Raw genomic sequence first — 10541 nt, 5'->3', positions numbered from 1 at the left:
AATTCGAAAGAGACTAGCATGAGGTGAAGAGTGTGAGTTGGGAGGAGTTAGAGGGTGAGGTGAGCGGGACAGCAGGGTGTAATTAGGAGAGAAAGGAGGGTGAGGAGAGATCAAGCCCATAGGTTTAAACCTCTGGAAATAAAGTTAGTAATATTAAACCGAACCTGAAGTAGGTATGGTATGTAGCTCACATCCGTACAAGACCATCCAACATGCGCAGACACCTGGGAGACTCTGTCCCACCCTTGCTTGCTTTTTCATGGCCTCCCAAATCCCAAATCCTGGACCTGGGCCTGACTCGCGCTCATTTGGGGTCTCGCCCTGTTTTCTATTCACTGTAATGGGATCACCCTTTTAGACAGTCACGCTCTGCCCTTCCCTGCTCCTCTACTCCGACACCCCGCCTTTTAACCGTGGCTTCTCCGCCTCCTTCCTTCTTTCCTTCCCATGATGTGTCTCCAGGCACGTGTCCTGCCTCAGTGTCCGGTCCATCGTCGCTCCTTCCGTCCCCCAATTCTATAACATAAGGACTCGCCCCTCCCTCCCCTACCGCACCCCTGCCCGCTCACACCAATCCTCACCGGTGCTGGTCCATTGACAGGACTGACTGGGCCTCCGCAGGGGCCGCCGACATGGATTCCTCGCAGTCCTTTTCTCTAAGGCCGCGACTTCCCTGAGATTTTCAAACGCGAACTGCCAGCTTCCGAGGAGGCCGCGCGGGGCGCAAGCCCCGCTCACACCAGCGGGCTGGCACGAGTCGCGAGCCAGAGGGCTGGCACGAGACGCAGGTCAGGGACCCCTGTTCTCTGCTATGAGGCGCGAGCCTGGCGCCTGGCACGAGTCTCGTAGGGCAAGAGCAGTGGACCTGGCGCGAGACGCGGGTCAGAAGCAGCGCAGCCTGGCGCGAGAGGACGGTGGGAGGCCTGAGGCCTACCGCGAGGCCCGGCACTGCTGCTCCTCGGTGCGCGGGGGCTGTGACCAGGGCTGATCTCAGACAAGGTCACAAAGGGGGCCTCAGGTCACACGTAAATCCAAAACAAGAGGTACATGGGGCATCAGAGGGGCAGGAGGGGGCTGTCAGCCTGCAGGCCAGGAAACAGAAGTCAGAGCCTGGGGTTCGGGTACAGCGGAACGCACTCATTAAACAAGCATTTACAATGCCATAGGTCTCGCAGTGACATTGTTTGGAGCTATTAGTATTGTAAATGATATTCTTTTTTATATATTTTTTCTTTTCTAAAACGTATACAGTATATATTAGCAATTATGCACCATCAGACTTTAGATGAATTAGTGAGAAAAAAAACAATTAAAAAAACAAAGCAATAGGACGTTATCCATATTATACTGATAAAAAAAATCTAGATTATATGCATTTGTGATTGTTGCATTTATTTGAGAGGGGTCTGTGTTTGACTGACAAATTATGTTAAAGTGACAGTGATTATAAATTGCTAAATTATAAGGTGTTTTTGCTTAGAATCTCTGAAGCAAAACAGCAGTATGGGGGCCTGCACTGTCTCTCCTCACTGCCATGCACTCTGTGCACAACAGGCAACTGCGCTGGCATGCAATATCTGCAGGAAAGCACCTGGCAGCCCTCACACCCTCTAATCTGTAATAGCCTTCCACTGGGCCCCTCCCCCACTGCAGGGTGGTTTTACACACCGGCAGCAGTCACCACCAAGTCTCACTTAACGTGTTTATCGGGTGTGAGTCTCACTTCACTGAGTGAAGCATGAATGCTTCAGCAAAAATAATACTGTCTTCTGTCTAAATTCCAGTCCCAAAAGACTGCTTAGGCCTAAGGGAGGATCTCTACACCAAATCAATCAATCAATCAATCAAGCATTTATATAGCACACTACTCACCCAGAGGGTCTCAAGGCGCTGGGGGAGGGGGGTCCGCTACTGCTCGAACAGCCAGGTCTTAAGTTGCTTCCTGAAGGCGAGGTGGTCCTGGGTCAGGCGGAGGTGGGTCGGGAGGGAGTTCCATGTCTTGGCAGCGAGGTAGGAGAAGGACCGTCCCCCTGTGGTGGCTCTTCGGATGCGGGGGACGGCGGCAAGGGCGTGGCCGGTCGATCGAAGCTGGCGTTTGGGAGCGTAGAAGTTGAGGCGGCTGTTGAGGTATCCTGGGCCTTGGTTGTGTAGGGCTTTGTGTGCGTGGGTGAGGAGTCGGAAGGTGATTCTCTTGTTGACCGGGAGCCAGTGCAGGTCTCTCAGGTGTCCGGAGATGTGACTGCGACGGGGGATGTCCAGGATGAGTCGTGCTGAGGCGTTCTGGATTCGCTGGAGTCTCTTCTGGAGTTTGGCGGTGGTTCCGGCGTAGAGGGAGTTGCCGTAGTCCAGACGGCTGGTGACGAGGGCCTGGGTGACCGTCTTCCTGGTCTCGGTGGGGATCCACCGGAAGATCTTATGTAGCATGCGAAGGATGTTGAAGCACGACGAGGAGACGGCGTTGACTTGTCTGGTCATGGAGAGGGAGGAGTCCACCAAATAATTCAATTCCTAGAAACTGAACATGCAAAAGTAACAAGTATTGCAAAGTTTGCCTCCGTTCTTGTATAGATCACACCGGACCCTGTGAAGACAATACTTCCCCGCTTATTGAAGGGATGAAATCGCGCTATGATCCCGGGGGAGCTATGCCATCCCTCCCCCCCCCCCCGCCTCCCTCCTGATGCTGGTGAAAACTTCTCTGTAACATCTACTTGAAGCGAAACAAGAACAGAATGAGGCCCTGATTATCGAACGCATTGTGAATTCTGGGGTATATTTCGTGACGTAAATGATAACTTCACAGGGGTACTACAAATGTAAATGGGTTGCGACGTGTCCACAGAAGTTAGCCTAAAACATGCTTTCTTTAAACTGGAGTTATACAATCGCAGTCCATGTTTAAGCCAGCTCAAATTTTTCTGGAACTGCAGTACTGTATAATAACTAACATCTGTCAACTGCAAGACGGGGTCGATAGGCTTCAAAAACGGTTCAGTCCACCACATCAAGTCAGGGAAGCCCTTTGCAAGGTATCAGGGGCCTCCAGAGAGAGCTGGGATTAGTGGGCGAGTGTAAATAACTGCTGTCCCCTGGGAACCGATGTGGAGGAGGGATGAAGGAGGAGGGGGCTGAGAAAGCATGGAGCACAGAGGGTAGGCAGCTGTCTTCATATTCAAGGAGGGCTGTCTCCGAAAACCTGCAGTTGGAAAATAAGTGGTGTTGTGCCGTGTTTATGCCTCCCTGTGCCGTCTGCGGTGGAGATGTGACTCAGAATCGTTGTTGGAGCTTCCGCAGTGCACTCTGGAGTATTTAAATAAACTTGATTTACAACAATCTGTGGTGTAAGGACTAGAGCTGCCGACTTTGGAAGTGGGGAATGGGGTTTAAGTCTCGGTGTTGGCATATTACCCCGTGATTGTAGGCAAACCACTTAATCCCCCATGCCTACAAATAAAAATATGAACGTGTCCTTGTGTAATGTACTGGTGCTCATGTAAAGGTTCCAATTCCTTCTGGTCGAGTTCGCGCTATATAAAACTGCAAAAAAAATACCACAGTTTATTGTGAACCGCATCTCCTGACAAGACTCCGGAAATACGTTCTCTTTACCCTGCTTGCATCTCATTGCCTGCCTCTCAGACCCCCAGCATCAGCACAGTAAGTTTAAAGCACCATTAGGTGCTGCTCAGCTAAAGCCAGTCTACTCGCACATGAACAATTATAAAATGCACCCTACTTCTGTTGCACGATTCTATGGGTGGCAAGATAAGCTATAAGGGACGCTTTACGTCAGAAAGGGAAAGGTTTACATCTGAGCAAGGTTTCCGCGAGGCTTCCGGCAGCGGGCTGTGGGTGGTACATCACCCCTCTGCCCTCCTAGGATGCCCGACTGCGGCTAGAAGCCCATAGACGCTGGACGCCCCCTCCGAGTGCTGCCTGCCGCAGTACTAGCCCGGCACGGCCCTGCAGCGACGCTCTAACCGCCTAAGAATAGAAAAAAACTATTCCTGGCACTCCTCATCAAGCCTGCTGCGAGGGTTTCCTGGGAGACTCGGATATTTATTTGTTATTTTTTCTGTGGTTGTGCAATTATTTTAACGTCCAATGGCTGTTTATCCTGCACCTCGGGTCTAGCGCGTCAATAGAAACCTATGTTTTCAAGAAAGCCGCATAAACATACAAACAGCTAAGGAGGGGAAACACGCCTGGGCTGAGGTCCCGGGGCTGCCGTTCTCTTCATTGTGGGCTGTCAGGAAAGGGGGCTCCGGTCCTCAGTCGGGGTTCGTGTGGGGGTGCATTTATTGGGGAGCTTGGCGCGAGACACATTCGACTCCTGGAGCCCGGCTGAAGCAATCATGCCACCAGCTGCCTCTAATGAATGCGGTGGCAGCGAAAATATGAACAAGCAGTCCTTCCGGTAGTCGGAGTGTGTCACCAATTTTGTAGCGGGTATTTCTATCCGCGGTAACGCGGTTTTGGGTTCCGCGCCGGCAGCATGAAAGGTCTGAATCCGAACGGTTTGAGTTCCGAGCCCGGGAGGCAGCAGAGCTCGGGTGGGCGGGGGAGGAGGAGAGGTAGGAGGTGACCTCGCCGCAGCAGCTCCGAGGGAAGCGAGACTGCGTGCTGTTCTCTCTTCACGTAAACTGAGGCGCGTGTCCGTCACTATAGGCCAATCAGAGAGCCGGAGTGGCGCGTGCTGCTCGCCATCTGATTTCATTCAGCTGCTTGTATTTGCATCTGGGCTGAGTGAAAACAGATGCGCTTGTCACGATGGGCGGCATCCCAAAACTGCAAGGGCGTCAACAAAAGTGACAGCCAGCAAACCAGAAGCACAGAAAATACATTAATCACTACCTAAGCCAATGGAAAAAGGTTGTGACAGAGGGGCGTGGATTAAAGTCCTCTTCTTCATACTGTTTACTATAGCTCTCGCAGGCGAAGAGCGCATGCGCACTCCAACGCCAGGCGAGACCTAAAAAACAAGCATTTACAATGCAACAGGTCTCGCATCAGGTTGAGTTAGAGTTATTGGATTTGTGTAATTTAATGTTGGTTTTTGGTGTTGTTTTGAGTTAGTGTATGTAGTGTACATGTAAGTACTGGTATTTATGTGTGTAGTGAGTATGTGGATGTACAACTCATGTTGCAGCTTGTGAATGGCAATAGTAGTAAGTAGTGTTAGTTTGCAGTGTTTGAGTACTGCAATGAATAGTATGTAAGGCAAAATTATTTAGTAAGGGCAAATACAAGGTGTAGGAGCGTATTGATAAATGGGTAGTGCTACGCTGTGGGATAATGCTGTGCTGCAAGATTATTGTGGTAGCACTGTGGCTAGACGCAAAAGTGAGCGCGTGCTATGTATAACATGCATTGTTTTTTGGGTAGGGGCTTGAAACCCATATATTGTTTTTCAATAGTGACGTTGGGCTCTGACCAGCACGGGCACAATGAAGGGTGGAGGGGCCGGATGCGGTAAAGGAAGGAGCGAATGGAGGGCGATTAAAAGTGTGTGTACTAAGTTGTTATAAATTAACGTCTGAGGTGCTACAAAAAGTGCTTTAGGGCATGTGTCTGAGCCGTATAAAGTATGTAAGGCCAAATTATTTGCTATGGGCAAAGTGAAAGGTGCAGAAGCGTATTAGCAAATGGGTAGTACGCTAGTCCGTGGGGTAATGCTATGTTATAAGAGTATTGTTATAGCATTGCCGGTAGCTTTAAGATGGCTGCTTGTGCAGTGACCAGCAGCAATATAAAACAAAGGGAGGAGGGGACCGACGGCGGGAGGGAGGGAGCAAGGAAACAGTAATCAGTGTATTAGCGTTACAAATTAACCTGTGAGGTAGTGAAAAGTGCTTCAGGGCGTGTGTGTCGCCCGTGGGAAGTATGAAGAGCAAAATAATTTATCAAGGGCAAAATTAAATGTGCAAAAGCCTAATAGCATGTGGGTAGTACTACCCTGCGGGGTAATGCTCCCTTTGGATTAGCGTCTTAAAACCAGCACAGCGTCTGTTTATACCCATGCCGTGCTGTGACCAGCATCTGTACGGAACTGAAAGCGCGCCATGCGTATTAGCAAATGGGCAGTACGCTACTCCGTAGGGTAATGCTCCATTTTAAGAATATTGTCATAGCACTGCCGGCAGCTTTGAGATGGCTGCCAGTGCAGTGACCAACAGCAACCTATAATGGAGGGAGGAGGGGCCCAACAGGATGAGGGAGGAAGCGAGGGGCAGACGGGAATCTGTGTATGAGCGCTACAAATTAACCTGCGAGGTAGCGAAAAGTACATGTGTGGGCCATGGAAAGTACGAAGGGCAAAATAATTCTTAATAGCAAAATTAAATGTGCAGAAGTCTATTAGCTGGGGGTAGTACTACCCTGCGGAATAATGATCTTTTTGGATCAGCGGAATAAAACCAGTAGAGCGCGTGTGTATATGTATTCCGCACTCTGACCAGCACCGGCATAGAACTGAACGCGCCCGTGCGCGCGTTGTACCAAAACACTTATGTGAATAATTAATTTTGGCAGCGGTTTAGAGCCCATGGTGATCTGCCCTTGGTGGCCCGGAAGGCTTGTTTGCAGTATAAATAGAATTTTCAGGGAGAGTAAGTTGTGCCAGTGGGAGCGGTGAGGTTAGGGGGCAAGGGCCATTAATTTAAGCAGCTAAGGAAGAGGCAGGGACGGGCTTACTCAGGGTAAATGGGAAGGGTGGGCGGGGGAGAGGGCTCCTAAAAGTAGAATATTTAGATGCATTCAGTGGTTTATGCATGTGGTACAGGGTGGAGGGTGGGGGTTGCTTAATGAGACAGTATGAGGAACCCCAGCCACAAATAGGATGTTGGTGCAAACCTGATAATAAACAGGAGTCTTTTAAAGTGTGAAGCATGTGTCTTCACATTTTTATTTTGAGGGGTGAGGGTGGTTCTGAAGGAGTGAACGAATGGCGAATAAAAGTCTGTGTGCTAAGATGTTAGAAATTAACGTGTGAGTTTGTACAAAAAGTGCTTTAGGGCATGTGTCTGAGCCGTGTAAAGTACGCAAGGCAAAATTATTTATCATGGGCAAAATGAAAGGTGCAGAAGCGTTGGCAATGGGTAGTACTCTAGTCCGTGGGGTAATACTCCGTTATAAGAGTATTGTTATAGCACTGCCGGTAGCTTTAAGATGGCTGCTTGTGCAGTGACCAGCAGCAACATATAATAGAGGGAGGAGGGGACTTATGGTGGGAGGTAGAGAGCAAGGGGCAAACAGGAACCTGTGTTTCAGCGCTACAAATTAAGCTGCAAGGTAATGAAAAGTGCTTTACGGCATGTCTGTCCCTGTGGGAAGTATGGAAGGCAAAATGAAAGGTGCAGCAGCCTATTAGCATGTGGGTAGTACAACCCTGTGGGGTAATGCTTCTTTTGCATTAGCGGCTTAAAACCAGTACAGCATCTGTGTATACCCATGCCGCGCTCTGACCAGCAGTGGCACAGAACTAAAGTGCGCCATGCGTATTAGGAAATGGGTAGGTCACTACTCCGTGGGGTAATGCTACATTAGAATATTGTTATAGCACTGCCGATAGCTTTAACATGACTGCTTGTGCAGTAACCAGCAGCAACCTATAATGGAGGTAAGAGGAGCCTGACTGGGGGGAGGGAGGGAGCGAGGGGCGAACGGGAATCCGTGTACCAGTGCTACAAATTAACCTACGAGGTATTCAAAAGTACTTTAGGGCATGTGTTTCGCCCGTGGAAAGTATGAAGGGCAAAATTAATTATTAAGGGCAAAATTAAAGGTGCAAAAGCCTATTAACATGTGGGTAGTACTACCCTGCGGGATAATGCCTCGTTTGGATCAGCGGCTTGTAACGAGTACAGCATCTGTGTATACCCATGCCGCGCTCTAGCCGGCACAGAACTGAAAGCGCGCTATGTGCGCGTTGCAGTAAAACACTCACGTGAATGGATAGGTTTTGGCTTGAAAAGAGTGCTGCTATGCCCTTGGTGGCCCCAACGGCTTGTTTGCACTGTAATTAGGATTTTCAGGGAGAATAAATTGCGCTAGTGGGAGCGGTAAGGTTAGGGGGCAAAAAGCATTAATGTGAGCAGCTAACGAAGAAGCAGCAACGGGCCTACTAACAGGAAAAATGGAAGGGTGGAAGGGGAGAGGTCTTCCTAAAGTAGAATTTTTAGATGCATTGAGTGCAAAAGAAAGTGTAAGCGCAGAGTAAAGAAAGTGTAAGCGCGCCATGCGCGTGCTCTGGTAAGACGCTGCAATTAAAAGAGATGGCCGGGAGACCGTTTTTGAACACCAACGATTTATATTCCATAATTTGGTGCTAGAAGAAGAGAGAGCATGCAGGGGGCGCAGTTCTAAATTAGATAGGCGCACGGGGGTGTCTACCATGCATATATATGGACGGTGGGAGCACAAAATGTGCAGAGATGCAGAGGGTGAAGGGGATAAATGTAAACAGTAGCAGGCAATGCAAACGAAAGTCGAAGAGGGGAGTAAAGAAAGTGAAAGCGCGCCATGCGCGTGTTCTGCTAAGACGCTGTAACTAAAAGACGGACGAGGACTTGGCAAATTGCAATGCAACACCCAAAAAAAAGTGGTCACGCGCCGTGCCCGCACACCATACGTGTGCACATGTCCTGTTCAGGCGCATGCACATCTCCTGTACGGGCAGGCACGCCGAGCAGGAGACAGGGAGGTAACAAAACATGCCTCACTCCCAATAAAAAGCACGCATTTGGGAGCTGCGCCAATAAGAAGCATGGGTGGAGCTTCCACCCCTGCTCTACAAGCTAAACCGACAACAATAGATCTCGCCAGTGCAAGCAGCGCATGCACTGCATCACTAGGCGAGACCTAATAAAAAATGTAGCCTATTTGAGAAAGGACAGTGGCCGCGTCCGGGCGCACTACATTTCTCACAAGCATTGGCATAGCCAATAGGTCTCGCCTTTGGGACCTTATAAGTAAAAAAAGAACTGAAGTATAAGACTTGCGGGAGAGTAGGTGGATGATGTGTGTGGATAGTAGGGCTGGGGTTTTGGTTCTGGGGCTGGCTTGGTAGTGGTTTGAAGTTTGCAATCCGTGGGTATTATGCGGGGTTCCAAGGGCATCAGGATTGCGGGGGATCTGTGTGGGGAGGTGCGCATCCTGGGGTTGGGGGTTGCAGGACGGGAGTTGTGGTGCTTACCACAGATGGGAGTTATGGTGCTTACCACAGGCTTTGCACTGGGTTGAGCATACTAAATGGTCAGTCTGGGCACGGTGGGGTTGATTCCAGCATCATATACAAATCACATGATTAGTCAGGTGTAGATCTTTCTCTAATAAAGTTAAGCACAACTAGTAGGATTAAACCTCAACAGGAGAACTAGCGGGAAAGATAATTCATTTTGGTGTAGATTAGTTAGCAAACAGCATGTATTAAAAGTACAGGCACTTTCCCTGTAGTGCAAAGCGTGTGCAGCGAAGACAGGGAGACCACAGAGGCCCACAGAGTTATGTTCTCATGGTACAGACTGTAGACAGATGCACTCTACTCTCAACTTACTTCTCAGTAGAGGATATTTTTTTTTAAAGAATTTTATTGTTTTCGTTCATAACAGGACTTTGCATTAATAGTTGATTACATATTCGTTTTCCATCATATAACAGTGTCGCACCTGACCCTACATCCAACCCTCCAGTAGTGCTTCTGCACAGTTTTCCAGTTCTGACATCCACGCCCCAAATGTTCGCCTCAGAGTCCCTCTCCTCAGTCAGTGTCAGAGGCTTCATCGTCTTGCGTTTGTGGTGGTTCGCATATGTCCCCTCTGTATTTGTTCCATGCCCCCCACACTTTATTCCATTTTTGAGGACACCCCCGCCTGATGAACACTGATCGCTCGGCCAGCATAGCCATATCCATGTCCCTTCCCCATACAGACAGCAACGGAGCCTCTCTCGCCCCCCATTTCTGAGCTATGTTCCACTTAGCTAGCACAATCCCCAGCGTAGCCCAGCTCTGAGCCTGTCGGCTAAGGTCATTGGGTTCCCACACGTTTAGCAGGCAGCGCCTGGGCTCCGGCACCAGTGACACTCCCCCCGACTGGGACAGCGTCCGCATCACCCGCCTCCAGTATTCTTGGATTATGGGGCACTCCCATATGGTGTGATAGAAGGTACCCTCCTCCCCGCAGCCGCGCATGCAGAATGGGTGGGGTGCCCTACCTATTTTGTGTAGAGTGTACCTGGTGTAATATGACCGATGCAGAATCCGGAGCTGTACCAACCTAAGCCTAGAGGGTATCCCCGCCTCCCGGGGGGATGCCAATGCCTCCCTCCATTCCGGGTCATCAAATTACCCTACATCGCTGGACCATTTCTCCCGCAGGGGTCCCATAGGGTCCGGCAGGTTATTTATTAACTTACGGTACGTGAATGATGTGGCCTTCTTTGGCATATAATCTGTCAGCAACCTGTCCTCCATTGGCGACGCCTCTGGAACCGTAGCGCCAGGCTCTAGTTGTGATAGCAATGCGTGTTTGGTTTGCGTATAA

At 49.8% G+C, this 10541-nt stretch overlaps 1 protein-coding gene across 2 annotated transcripts in view; it reads right to left on the bottom strand.

The window, feature by feature from the left end:
• Positions 1 to 697, bottom strand: part of LOC146783261 (uncharacterized) — a 633740-nt gene extending 633043 nt beyond the window's left edge. Inside the window, exon 1 of one of the 2 annotated variants that reach the window (XM_085633763.1) lies at positions 582 to 697. The gene's annotated coding sequence lies outside the window, so the exon portion shown is untranslated. The remainder of the gene's footprint in view (positions 1 to 581) is intronic. The other variant, XM_085633764.1, reaches the window with a different exon arrangement.
• Between the last annotated feature and the right edge of the window lie 9844 nt (positions 698 to 10541).

The sequence above is a fragment of the Triturus cristatus genome, chromosome 11, assembly GCF_964204655.1.
Source record: "Triturus cristatus chromosome 11, aTriCri1.1, whole genome shotgun sequence".
In the NCBI taxonomy this organism is placed as follows: domain Eukaryota; kingdom Metazoa; phylum Chordata; class Amphibia; order Caudata; family Salamandridae; genus Triturus; species Triturus cristatus.
Note: the sequence above shows the minus strand (reverse complement) of the source record. Positions and strands in the feature narration are given on the sequence as shown.